The sequence below is a fragment of the Cervus canadensis genome, chromosome 2 (genome assembly GCF_019320065.1).
Source record: "Cervus canadensis isolate Bull #8, Minnesota chromosome 2, ASM1932006v1, whole genome shotgun sequence".
NCBI classification, from domain to species: domain Eukaryota; kingdom Metazoa; phylum Chordata; class Mammalia; order Artiodactyla; family Cervidae; genus Cervus; species Cervus canadensis.
In genome coordinates, this window is record NC_057387.1 from 109,032,724 (window position 1) to 109,046,626 (window position 13,903).

Here is a 13,903-nt window from a genome sequence, read left to right on the forward strand (position 1 = left end):
CGTGGTGACTGGGCTCCCGGAAGCCAACTCTGGCACAGGTTACCAGGGTGCATTCTTGGGGTCAGACCCCTTGGAAGGGACATGAGGTTGGGGGTGCAGAGGGAAGTCCTTGGAGACCCCACAGACGCTCCAACCCTGGACAGATATTTCTCACTTGTCTGGGTTGGAAGGGAGGTGGGGGGCATCCTTTTATGGCAGAGTGGTTGCCCCAGTGGGGCCGTGACCTGGTGGAGGAGGCCTCTTTCCGGGAGGGGGTTCTAGAAAGCCGGCCACGCACCTAGCAGCCGGAATGGAAAGGGTTCCGGGGCCCGATTCCAGCATCCACCGGCACCCTCATCATCCCGGGTAAACGCAGTGGTGAACGTAACGAGATCGAGATGTGGAAGAGCCTTGGAGGAAAGAGGTGGAAATGAGTACCTCAGCTGCAGAAGACTCTGGCTCTCAGCCTCGGTTCCCCTTTTGTCTTGCAGCGTCTCCCTTCTCTGGACAGAAGGCCGAGTCCTGGGGCTGGTGCTCTGATGTCAGAGAGCTGGGGCCGGTGGCAGGTAAGCGATGCGGGCCGGGTGCCTGAGTGCGCCCCCCACCGTGGCCTGCCCCGCGGAGGGGTGGTGTCACCCCCGGAGGGGGCGTGCCCCGAGTCCCTGCCGAGCCGCTCAGGAGGGAGAAGTCGCTTCCCCAAGACCCTGCAGCACCGTCCATCCCCCCGCACAGGCCTGTCTTCACCTCCTCCTCGTCAGCACTCCACGTGCCTGCAGGAGGTCAGAGGTCACCAGCGTGCCTGGCACAGGCAAGTTCCCGGAACAGCTCCGGGTTTCTGTTTACCTCGGTGACTTCCCTCTGTGTCCACCGATGACACGTTCTCGCTCTGCCCAGAAACCAGCCAGGCAGCTTGTCCGCCTCCCTGACAGCGGGGGGACGGAGCCCAGGTTGGCTGGCCTGTGTGTTTGCACAAAGGAGCTTTATTCTTAAAGCTGGAGAGGTTCCGAGCTTCCGGACAATGGCCACCAGTGATGAGATGCGATGCCTTTGGCTCTGTGTGGCCCCGGGACAGGTGTGTCCTGGGAAAGGAGTCTGAGGTTGGCAGAAAACATGAGCTGGAAGCTTTAGCCACCGCTCAGGAGGAAGAAGTGAGTTGGCAGAAAGAAGGGAGAGTGAATGATGGCCGGGCAGAACGTTCTCAGATATTTTCTCTGATGTTCTTGATCTTTATCCCCGTGGCCTGCGATAATAGTAGGAAAAATCCGTCTATTGTAAAATCAGCTGGGTCAGATTATCTACGTAACATGGTGCAGACTTCATGTTTAAAAACAAATGAGACTTTCCTCTCGGGGTGAAAAGGATCAGATGTAATGAAATGGGGTCATTTGCAAACACAGGATGAAGAGGGGGCTTGAGATGGAACAGCCCAGACCCTGCTTCCTTGTAGAGTCAAATGTTAGTCGCTCAGTCGTGTCCAACACTTTGTGACCGCATGGACTGTAGCCCACCAGACTCCTCTGTCCTTGGGGTGCTCCAGGCAAGAAGACAGGAGTGGGTTGCCATTCCCTTCTCCAGGGGATCTTCCCGACCCAGAGATTGAACCCAGAACTCCTGCATGCAGGCAGATTCTTTACCATCTGAGCCACCAGGGAAGCCAGGAAATCCTTGCAGGGTCCAGTTGAATAATAAAAGCTGTTCCGGATAAAGTGTCTGAATCAGTTCAGGTCATCCTTAAATCCTGTGTGTCTTCTGTTCACCTGGGGGCAGCTGATTGGATTTTGTTTCAGCTTCACCAATGCCCGCCCCCCGCTCCCCCCCCCCACCTTTTATATCACATTTCTTTGTTTTCCAGTATCAGCCTGTGCTGTAGGAGGAAAGAATGTTGGAGGATGTTTGCAGGTTATGACCCTGGGGCTTTTAATAGTGAGTGAGGAATTCAGGAGTGTTCTGGTCCCCACTGAGGTCTTAGGGACTTAAAATACCTCTGCCCAGGAAGCGGCTGTCAGCAAGCCTTTGCCCTGGAGGTTGCGATCTGTTTGGGTTTGCAGTGAAACCCAGTGAAAGGCATCCACATTCTTCGCATTCTTTTGGACTGGCATTGGCCGGAAAGCTGGGGCTTCTGAACTCAGACAGCAAGCATGTGGCTTGGTTCTTCTCTGGAGATAACCCTGGTAGATACCAGGGATGGTGTGGCTGGGTTCCCTGCCCTCTGGCCCACCCCACCCAGGTTACCTCCTCTGGGTTTGAATTGAGGGCACAGCTTGGCTGGGGTTGACCCCTCTTGAGGAAAGCAGGAGGTCAATGGGGAGCTCTATCTAGGACCCCTCTTCAGCTCCAACAGTTCCCTGGGTGTCATTTATGTGGTTTGCTTTTTCTGGGACTGAGCCAGGGTACCCAGAGCAGCAGGACCTCTGGGAAGAGGAAGCAGGGTGGGTGGGCCTTGCCCCCAGGGTCTGCATGCTGTCATTAAGGGCTCGCAGAGGTGGACTCACACCTCTCCTGGCCATGGAGATGGCAGACGGCCGTGGGGGCTTTAAGGAGTGGATGTGTGTCTCCCAGCATTTAAAGAGACCACCCACTGACTGGCCAGAATGGGATCCTCACAAATTTGGCCAATTTTTCTGGCTTTTTCTCCCCACACAGAAACACAAATGCAGTGTTTTCTCTTTGCTTCTTAATGTTCAAGATATGATTTGTCCTAAATTCATTGTGAGGAGGAGCATCAAGGGGTTTTGTGAAAGTGTTAGTCACTCAGTCATGTCTGACTCTTTGCGACCCCATGGACTGTAGCCCACCAGGCTCCTCTGTACACGGAATTCCCCAGGCAAGAATACCAGAGTGGGTAGCCGTCCCCTTCTCCAGGGGATGTTCCCAACCCAGGGATCCAACCCAGGTTTCCCACATTGCCGGCAGATTCTTGACTGTCTGAGACACCAGGGAAGCCCTCAAGAGGTTCCACCCATGTGGAACTACATACACATTGGTCTTCTCAGGTGGCGCTAGTGGTAAAGAACCTGCCTGCCAATGCAGGAGACTTAAGAGACGCTGGTTCAATCCTTAGGTCGAAGATCCCCTGGAGAAGGGCATGGCAACCCACTCTAGTATTCTCACCTGGAGAAGCCCATGAACAGAGGAGCCCGATGAGCTACAGTCCACGGGGTCACACAGAGTCGGCCTGGACGGAAGCGACCTAGTGCTTCACTCTCTACTCACGTGGCATCAGGTTCTTTACCTGTTACTGATCCCCTGTTGTCGCCACCAGGAATCATTTATTAAAGGGCCAGTGGACGCTGCTGTTCAAGGTGATGGGGCAGGTGAGGGAGCAGGAATGATGCCTGATTCCAGTTCCCTTCACTTTAAGACTCATGTGAGGGACCAGCGTAACCGGCAAATAGCAGAACTTGGCCTGACAGCTCCTCGGGGAGTGTGCCAACCAAGGAGGGGCTCGGTGGGGAGACCAGGGTCAAGGCCAGTTCCCACGATCCCGCCAATGGCCATGGAGGTGGGAGCTCCAGCCTCACTCACCCACCGTCTGCTTATTAGGTCTCCTGCCGCCCAGTAACACGTCCTGTCCATTTTACAGACAAGAAGTCAGGCTCAGAGAGTGTGCCTCATTCAAGTTCAGATTCAGAGTTATTAATAAGCTTGTGTGTCCCAAGTCATCCTTCCTTACTGGGAGGACACATGAGCTACAGGACCAGTATCCCCGAGTCCCCTTCTAGCCAGTAGAAATCGATTGTGAATCAAACAGGTTAAAGTTTTTCTCTTAAAACTGTGAATTTAGTTAAAAATCAAGGTTACAGTTAGGGAGTGAGGTGGGTGGTCTCAAAGACCCGTGCTGTCCAGCTGCATGGAATCGTTCACCCTCCCTGTAGGGAGCGCTGTGGCCAAGGTCTGGTCTATGGGGACACTCAGACAAATTCTTGCCCTTCAGGGGTTGCTTTTCAAACCGGGTATCCCCAGATTTTCTGATTGTGTGAGCTTGGGTTTTTGGACGTGAAATTTGCATAGCATTCAACTAACCACTTAAAAGTATACAGTTCAGTTGGCATTTAGTGCAGAGTCATGTGACCGGAGCCTGTCTCTGGTCTCAGAACCTTTCCATCACCCCAGAAGGAGACCACCCCCCCAGAGTGTACCCCTATTGCCCCCTGCCCTCCTACCCTGGCAGCCACTACGGGGTTTACTCTTGAGGTTTGAATTGGACGCCAGCCTGTCGGTACTGATCCCGGTTTTCCGAGGTCCTCAGGACCAGCGCAGCCAAGGCCGGCATCCTTAACTGCAGACACCCAGGCCTGCAGGGCGCCCCCTGGAGGTGCGGCCTGTCATCACAGTGGGTCAGCAGCTGGACCACTGCGGGGACCTGGCCACACATCCCTTGAATGTGAAGCAGTGCTCAGCCTCTCTCAGAAGCTCTGCATGAGTGAGCCTCAGTCACGTCAGGGCTGCCTCATTAAATTTATTTTTAATATTTTTTTAAATTTAATAAAATTAAATTTTATATTAAATAAAAATTAAAAACCTCATATTGACCGTGAAGTCAGGTGCCACCAGAGTGAAGTCCGGGGAATGCGGGCGCGTGAGAAACCTGAGTGGTTGGGCAGAGGTACTAAACTGAAAACAGCTTCTGTGGTCTTACAGGCCTTGTGTTTTAGTTTCATCCCCAGCCTGCCTTTTCACTCCTCTTAAAGCAGGCGTGTCGTGAGGACCGCCGAGACATTTTTAACATACTTGAGGCCATGGAGATAAAAGGTGAGTGGAAGAAAGATCCCGCAGTTGTTTATTTCCAGAGCCTTCCAGTCTCCTGCTGAACCCTGCATAGGCTACAAAGAACATCCCGATCTAATCAGAAAACCCCCGGGTCCCCATCCCTGGCTGGAGTTTTCCCCTTTTGTTCATCTGTTATTTGAAGTTGACTGGGCCAGCTGCAATTCAGGAAGGACAGGGTGAATGTGTTTTATTCTTGGGTCAGAAAAATGTCTGTTTGGAGTCAGAAAAATGTCTCTGCCGAAAACTTACAGCTTTAATCTTTTCCAGGCAGAGACAGATTTCAGTAATGAGCACAAGCATTTTGCATAAACTAATTTCCTCGAAACTTGGTTTCCTCACCTGTAAAGACAGAGCCCAGGACAGAAGGTTCTCAGATAAAAAGGAATCGAATATGCCCTCCAGCTTGCTCAAGAGAAACAGGGGGAGGGTTGTTGGAAACATCCAGAGGTCAAGCCCCCAGATCAGAGGTCAAGCCCTCAGATTGCAGAGGACCTGGGAACCAGGATTGGAGAAATGAAAGCACTTTTCAGGAATCGTGTGGCATGTTCCCCCGATACTCGGCCTCTGCTGCTCAGCCAGTGTGCACCTGGCCCAGGAATGGCCACCAGTCACGGTCCAGCAGTCTGTGAGCAGGACCTGCCCTGGGGTGCTTTTGCCTTTCTCAGCTCCCTGCTCTTGGAAGTGGATTGGGGCCTGCTGACCCTTTGGAACAGGTCCTCAGCTGCTGGGTCCAGAGGCAGACGGTGGATTGTCTCATCTGCAGGTGGGGTCCGTTGCTGGTCCATCGGAGGGAGGGGACAGGGCCATGGGGTGTCCAGGCTGGAGGAGCTCCTGGACCAGACAGTGAAGCGCCCAGCAAAGTGAGGAGGTGGCATGCTTTCACCCTCCCCCGGGCCTTCATGCAAATGCACCTCCCCTCCCTCCTTCCCTCTCTCTCTCCTTCCCATCCTCCTTATTTCCTTCCCTCCCTCCCCACCTCCCTCCTTCTGAACTTGCCACCCCACCAGCTGGGTAAGCCATTTAACCTCCCAGGGCCTCCCTTGTGTCTATATCGAGGGGCCCCTAAGCATCAGTCACGTGGATTCTCTGAACATGTCACTGATGTAATCACGGGGCTGCCCTGCCCCAGACACTTCACACAGTTTCTCAAGCCCTTTGCCCTGGCTCCTAGTGGACAGGACCCCCCCCCCCGACCCCCCCCCGCCCAGTTCCTGGGCAGACCTGGACTTTGGGTTCCATAAACCCAACTTGATTCTTTCCCGCTTCATCGTTGCCCACCATAAATCCTGTTTACACTTGCTGTTTTTCTGTATGAATGTACAGCCTCATCTCTGCCTTTGGTCTTTGGTGAAAGTAATAGTGAAGAGCACTGATTGAGTGCTCTTGCTCTACAAGCAAGCTGTAGGCGTGCTTGGGGTGTCACTGAGGTCTGAACCTCGGCCCCTTGAACATCATCTTTATCAATAACAGGTGTGTCCCCATGGGACTTCTAGCAGCCTATTGAGAGGGTCCTTAAGGTCCCAACCTGACAGACTGAGCTTAACAGATATAGCTGGTTTTCTAAAAAGAAAGCCCATAGCCCTTGTCAGATTCCTCAGATGAGTTTTGCCTGACTTGGAAGAAGCCTAAGGCCAGCTTGGAGATAAGGTGGTGGGAAGATAAGCCAGTGTTGGGTCAGACCAAGGGTCTGAAGGTCTGCCTTGACCAAGAGTGCTCAGCACACACCCAGATGAAGCTCTCCTCCCCTTTTCGCACTAAGCCCCTTCAGTTGTGTCCGATTCTTTGTGACCCGTGACCCCGTGGACTGTAGCCCACTGGGCTCCTCTGCCCATGGGATTCTCCAGGCAAGAACACTGGAATGGGTTGCCATGCCCTTCTCTGGGGAATCTTCCCCACCCAGGGGACAAACCTGCGTCTCTTCTGTCTCCTGCCCTGGAAGGCAGGTTCTTTACCACTAGCGCCACTGGGAAGCCTCCTTCTTTCCTTTATCTGGTTCTTATGTCTGTTGCTTTTCATTCAAATACCGTTGGTATTTGCTCTGTTGTAGAGTGGGGAGGACCTGGCTTATGAAAATCACCTTTGGATTCTAGCTGACCTGGGCTTGCTCTGCCCCACCCCTGAAAATCAGAGATGCTGTGTGGGTGTTTGATGGGAAGCCAGGGTCCCGGGCACCAGCAGGCTGTCCATGGGTCGGTGGCTGGAGAGAGGGGGGCCTCCTGAACTTGTCAGGCTGCACGGTGCTCAGGTTTGAGGGGCGTGGGAAGAGGAATTCGGGAGTGGGCTTTCAGGGGAGGTGGACTTCTGATGCACGGTGTGTGTGTCGTGGGGCTGTTGTGGATTTGGCCGAGGAAGTTTGAGGGAGGAAACGGTATTGTGCAATGCTTGAAGAGCTCTTCCGTAGGTTCATTTCATGTTGAAATTTTGCGGAGTGCTTTACCGTTTGCAGAGCTCTTGAATTTGTTCTTGACCTTTTGACCTTGGAGAGGTGATGTCAGGCCAGGTTCTGTGGCCGCCTCTTAGCGATGAGGGCGGTGGTGCTCCAGAAGCCCAACAGTGATTAATGGGAGCTCAGAGGAGCATCTGACCCCGACGCCAGTACACAGCTCTCCACAGCAACAAGAGCTGGGGTCGGATGGTGGGAGGCCAGGCAGGGTTCTAGAACTGTCCATCGTGGGACGCATGGGAGAGCCCAGGTGAGGTCTAGATGGATGTCCCTTCTAGCTGGGATCTCTACATTTCCAAAGGATGTAGTGTAACTTGAGAACCAGTCATCTGTGTATGTCGGCAGGCAGGTTGGCATGTGTCGCTAGGAAATTGTTTGCCCTCCCTGTATTGCAGGAAAGAGAGCGGGGCCCGAGAGGATGGTCACATCCCAGGTCACCTCTGAGTCCTTGGGACGGCTGCCAAGTATGGGATCCTGGCTTCTTGCAGGAGAGGAATTAAGAGTGAGCCATGGTAAAGAGGAAAAGGTTTATCCAGGGAGATGCACACTCCATAGACAGAGAGTGGGCCATCTCAGAAGGTGAGGGCATCCAAGGTGTGGGGCTGTCGGTTATTTGTTGTTGTTGTTGAGTCGCTCAGTTGTGTCCGACTCTCTGCGACCCCCTGGACTGCAGCACTCACGGCTTCCCTGCCCTTCACCGTCTCCCAGAGCTTGCTTAAACTCATGTCCGTTGAGTTGATGATGCCATCCAGCCATCTCATCCTCTGTTGCCCCCTTTTCCTCCTGTCTTCAGTCTTTCCCAGCATCAGGGTCTTTTTCAATGAGTCGGCTGTTTGCATCAGGTGGCCAAATTATTGGAGCTTCAGTTTCAGCATCAGTCCATCCAGTGAATATTTAGGGTTGATTTCCTTTAGGATTGATGGGTTTGATCTCCTTGCTGTCCAAGGGACTCTCAAGGGGTGGTAATTTCGTAGGCTAATGAGTGGGAGGAGTATTCCAGCTGTTTTGGGGAAGGGGTGGGGATTTTCAGGAATTGAGCCACCCCACCTTTTATGATTAAATTTATTTATTTTTAATTGAAGGAAAATTGCTCTACAATACTGTGATGGTTTCTGCCATACATCAGTATGAGTCGGCTATGGGTATGCATACACCCCCTCCCCCTTGAACCTCCCTCCCTCCTCCCTCTCCCTCCCACCCCTCTAGGTTGTTCTGCAGCTCTGGTTTGGGTCTCTGAGCCACACAGCCAAGTTCCCTTGGCTATCTGTTTTGCATATCATAATGCATATGTTTCCATGGTACTGTCTCTATATATCCCACCCTCTCCTCTCTCCCCAGTCCCCCACATGTCCTCAACTCTGTTCTCTACGTCTGTGTCTCCACTGCTTCCCTTCAAATAGGCTCATCACTATTCCTCAACATAGTTCTGAAGTCCTAGCTATGGCAGTCAGAGGGAAAAAAAGAAATAAAAAGGATCCAGATTGGAAAAGAAGAAGTAAAACTCTCATCTGTTTGCAGATGACTTGATACTATACATAGAAAACCCTAAAGATACTATCAGAATATTACTAGAGCTAATCAGTGAATTTGGCAATGTTACAGGATACAAAATCAATACACAGAAATCACTTGCATTCCTATACACTAACAGTGAAAATTCAGAAAGAGAAATTGAAGAATCAATCCCATTTACCATTGCAAGAAAAAGAAGAAAATGCCTAGGAATAAACCTACCTAAGGAGATAAAAGAGCTGCATACAGAAAACTATAAGACACTGATGAAAGACATCCAAGACGACTCCCCCAGTTTCTGACCTTTTGTGGTCAGCCTTGGAGCTCTCGTGACGCCTGTGGGTGGGGGCGTGCCGATTAATTGCTGGTGTGCTACAGTGAGCGTATACTGACACTTGAGGAAGAGTGGAGGTCCATTTGTCTGCCATCTTGGACCTACTTCGTTCTAATCAGTTTATGTTGTGTCCTTGGACTCTGTCATTTTCCTAAACCCTGCCCTCTTCCTGTCTCATTTGGGATGCTCAGTTTCTGTAGGAAGTCTTCAGGGTACCACTCATGAGTGAGCTCCCACGGACAGGCTCCTGTGTGCTGACTTCCCTTGTGTCCTTTCTGCACCTGCTGGGAGGTTGACCTGGGGGTTCATCTGAAACCACTGCATCGGGTGGGCTCCCTTGCCTCCAGTAGAAAGGCCAAGCTGGAGGGGAGATCGGGGTGGTCGCTCCCTGGATCCCCAGTACCTGCCTCCCTGTCCCTTCCTACTGTCATTACTCCGGGGTCTTGCTACACTCGCTGCCCCCTCCCCCCCATCTCCCTGTCATTCAGCTCAGTTCAGTTCAGTGGCTCAGTCGTGTCTGACTCTTTGCGACCCCATGGACTGCAGCATGCCAGGCCTCCCTGTCCATCACCAACTCCCGGAGTTTATTCAAACTCATGTCCGTCGATTCGGTGATGCCATCCAACCATCTCATCCTCTGTCGTCCCCTTCTCCTCCTGCCTTCAGTCTTTCCCAACATCAGGGTCTTTTCCAAGGAGTCGGCTCTTTGCATCAGTATTGGACTGTATTGCATCAGTATTGGATCAGTATTGCATCGGTATTGGCCAAAGTATTGGAGTTTCAGCTTCAGCATCAGTCCTTCCAATGAATATTCAGGACTGATTTCCTTTACGATGGGCTGTCATTGTCCCCTTACTGAAGTCCCCTCAAATGATGCTAAACTGAGTGACAGCTTAGCCTGTCCCCACCCAGTGAGAACACCAAGGCGGGACCCAGGAACCTGCACTTCACCCTGACTGGCCCAGGTTGTCACTGACGTACTCAGCTTCTTTGGATGCAACTCCCAGACTGACCACTCTTGTCCTATCTGCACCTGTTGGAGCATCCATCCATCCTTCTGAGGAAGCAGATGTGATTCAAGATTCAAGGTACTGAATCTTGCCTGACATCCAGATCTGCAACTTACGCAGAGCTTCTTAGGGGCCGGGCTTCCCTGGTGGCTCAGCTGGTAAAGAATCCACCTGCAATGCGGGAGACCTGGGTTTGATCCCTGGGTTGGGAAGATACCCTGGAGAAGGAAAAGGCTACCCAGTCCAGTATTCTGACCTGGAGAATTCCATGGACTGTACAGTCCATGGGGTCGCAGAGAGTCGGACATGACTGAGCGAATTTCACTTTCTTATAGGCCAGTTGTGGGGGGCTGGGAGAGCCAGCACCTGGCTTAAGGGAGGACCACCCTCCGGGGGAGGGGGCTCACACCCGAGCTCTTGGCTCCCTTTTGGTGGCTGTGCTCAGGTGGCTGATGCTGAAGCTGAAGCTCCAATACTTGGGCCACCTGATGCGAAGAGTCAACTCATTGGAAAAGACCCTGATGCTGGGAAAGACTGAGGGCAGGAGGAGAAGGGGGCGGCAGAGGATGAGATGGTGGGATGGCATCACCGACTCAATGGACATGAGTTTGAGCAAGCCCTGGGAGTTGGTGATGGACAGGGAAGCCTGGCGTGCCGCAGTCCACGGGGTCGCAAAGGGTCAGACAGGACCAAGTGACTGGACAATAGCACAGGAGGCATCCCACGTCTGTCTCCCATGAGGGGGGACTTTGGCCTCCGGGTGGGTGGGGAGCAGGCGGAGCCCCTGCAGCTCTGGCTCCAGCCGCTGATCCTGTGCTGGGCTGGGTGAGTCGGGGGACCTGAGAAGACCTCCCTCTCTGTACCCAGACGCCGTGCCGGGTACCCACTCTTCTTGCGAGAGACCTGAAGCAGAGAACAGGTGGTGGGAGGTGGGCACGGCCTCACCCTCTCTATCCCTCCCAGCTTTGTTCCTACCAATGATGCTGTTGCTTCCTTCCTTTCTCTTTGGTTTTTCCTTTTCCTGTGCTCCTGGGCATGTTCAGAAAACCTCGTAAGGGCTACCTGCTGTTTCAAGGGTATCATACTTGACATTTCTGAGATTTGATAAAGAAGAGATCAACCAGAAATCTCTGGTGTAGCATCTTTATGAGAAACAAAGTATATTTCATTTTTAATGATTTTTAACTGTGATACAAAAACCTTCCAGAAAAGAAATCAACAGGCTGGAGGCAGCCAAGGCTGCGGGGTGCTCAGAACCACGGGTCTCACGCTGAGATGCCACCCAGGGCTCCTGGCCTGGATTTCCACCTGGCCAGTGTCCCCACAAAGGCGGGAGCCTGTTCAGGGATGGCGGTGTTGGCCCATATTGCTGCGAGCCTCCAGTACCACCCCTCCGTCCCGTGGCCCTGCCTGTGGTCTCAGAGGGTCTGAGACCAAAGGAGATGGTGGAGGAGGAAGGTGCCAGGGGGAGGGGGCAGGGATAGCAGCAAATGATCCACGTGATATCCCCGGGATAGGATGAAGGTTAGGGGCCCACACAGATTCTGTGGACAAGTTGGTTCCCTAAATCTCTTTCATTCCCTCTACTGACCGAACCCGCTCTGAAGGTTTAAATTAGTCGGTAAAGCCTGTAGCCCAGGGCCTGGCCTAGGGTAAAGGGCATTATCTTCCTAGTTAGGATTCAAATGATTTTCCTAGGGTCAGGGCGGACTCGTTCCTGAGAAATTGACTAGGGGGTCCAGACCGCAGGCAGTATATTGAGGTGATACGTGGGAAATTCCCGAAAGATGGATGGATGGATGCAGGGATGGATGTAGAAGGGAGCCCACCAGAGAGCAGGCGCGTCCGGAGAAGGACCAGGAGGCTGCGGTCTCAGGACCGAGTGGACCAGATATTCGGTGTGCTCCCTCCCTTTGCAAATCAGCCCGCTTATTGTCTTTGGCCGTGTCTGCCTTTGCAGGGCAGAGCTGAATGGTTACTGTGGAGGCCACGTGGCCCATGGAGCCTGCGGTCTTCCCCGCCTGGCCCTTTCCAGCAGGGGTGTCACCAGGGGCCATCTGGCAGCTTCTCTCATCACAGCTGAGGCGGTGGTGGGGGACTCCTGGCATCCAGTGGGTAGAGGTGGGCATGCTGCTGGGATGCACTTGGACGGGCCCCACGGCGAAAGATGATCTGGCCCCAAATGTCGGTAGGGCCAAGGTTGAGAAACACTGCCATCCAGAAGAGCATTTCTGTTTCAACTCCAGAAATGACCGGCTGGGGGAGGTGGGTGGTGCCCTCTGCTAGGATAGGGATGCAGGAGAGGGCTAAGGCTGGCTGGGGGGAGGACCCGGCCATCTGGCCCTGTGGGGGCCATCCTGAGGGCGTGGGCAGTTACTGCAGAGACAGGGCTTCAGGCATCAGCAGAGACTACCCTGTCCCCAGGGGTGGCCTGGCAGCGGCCAGCTCCTCCCACCACCACCACCACCCCCTCCCAGGAGAATGCCCCTAGTGACCAAGCGGAAGGGCCGGGATGGACAGTGGAGACAGTGGACACTCTAGGGGCCGGCAGAAGAGGAGAAAGCATGGAAGGCAGGGGAGGACTGGCCGTGGAGGTGCGGGAGGAGACCTGCAGGACAGGCCTCGCAGACCGGCTCACAGCAGGGAGAGCCGTCACCCGCGAAGCCACAGGCCAGTCAGCGTTCGAAAGCCACCCAGGGAGATGCATGTGGGCAAATGCCCTCGGGACCTGGTGCTCCCATGGCCTCATCAACCCCATGAGAACAGGGCGTCCAGGCCTTGGGGCGGGAGCGGCTTCAGGGCCAGTGAGAGGGCAATCAGGGAGGGTGTTTGTGAGCAGAAAGGAGCTGGCACCAGCCAGCCAGGAGCCCTGGGCTCAAGCCAGCAGCTGGTGCTGTAGGCAAGGGGACCCGGAGCTGTCCGGGGCTCCGGTCCAAGCCCAGGCCTGGGGAGACAGAGCACAAAGCCCTCCCATGGACCAGGAGGAGGAGGAAGGATGGGGCGGGGCAGCAGGGCAAAGGTGCTGCTGAGAATCCTCTAGACGGCTGAGTATGGCCGCTGACCAGACAAAGCAGAGGATGGGAATGACCGAGGCAGTGCCCCTTCTGCCCCTGGGTGATTCTTTTCTCCTCCCGATGCTTTTTCTGAACTTCTGTATAAAATAATCACCCTTGGGTACTTTCTCGTTGGAGGCGAAAGGAAAGCTCCTCCCCGACTGCCCTCTGGCTCCAGGTCACAGTCTCCTCCACACCAGCCAAGCTCTTGCATCACCCTCGGAACTGGGAGGAAATTAGCCGATTATCAAAAGGCCAGGGGCCTGGCTTCCAAGGCCTCTGGGGCACTCACTCTCCCTGCAGGAAAGCTGCTGGGCCGGTCAGGTTCCGTTTCATCTCCGCCTGGTACAGACGGGTAGCAGAAGCTCTGCGGACAAACAGGATGGTTTCACACCAGGCTTGCTAAAGTGTGTGTGTGTGTGTGTGTGTGTGTGTGTGTTCGTGGCTCAGTGGTGTCCGACTCTCTGCGACCCCATGGACTGTGGCCCGCCAGGCTTCTCTGTCCTTGGGATTCTCCAAGCAAGAATACTAGAGTGGATTGCCATTTCCTTCTCCAAGGGATCTTTCTGACCCAGGGTTGGAACCCCAGTCTCCTGCATTGCAGGCAGATTCTTTACCATCTGAGCCAGTAGGGAAGCCCCTGCTAATGTATGCATTGATTAAAAAAAACAAAGCAAAACAGAGCAGATGTTTGAACTGTCCTGTCAGCTCTGCCCCAGCGGCCCAGCTTGACGGTCCTGCTCCGGTCTCCAGGAGCCAGGCTGCTGTCGGCCCCGTGGGCAGCGGGGAGGAGCAGCTGGTG

General features: G+C 53.9%; 1 protein-coding gene across 2 annotated transcripts in view; it reads left to right on the forward strand.

Moving 5' to 3' along the window:
- SH3BP4 (SH3 domain binding protein 4) overlaps nucleotides 1-13,903 on the forward strand; it is a 95,415-nt gene that overhangs the window by 39,150 nt on the left and 42,362 nt on the right. Inside the window, exon 2 of one of the 2 annotated variants that reach the window (XM_043462052.1) lies at nucleotides 471-545. The exons of the other annotated variant lie outside the window; for it this stretch is intronic. The gene's annotated coding sequence lies outside the window, so the exon portion shown is untranslated. The remainder of the gene's footprint in view (nucleotides 1-470; nucleotides 546-13,903) is intronic. 2 annotated transcript variants of the gene reach the window in all.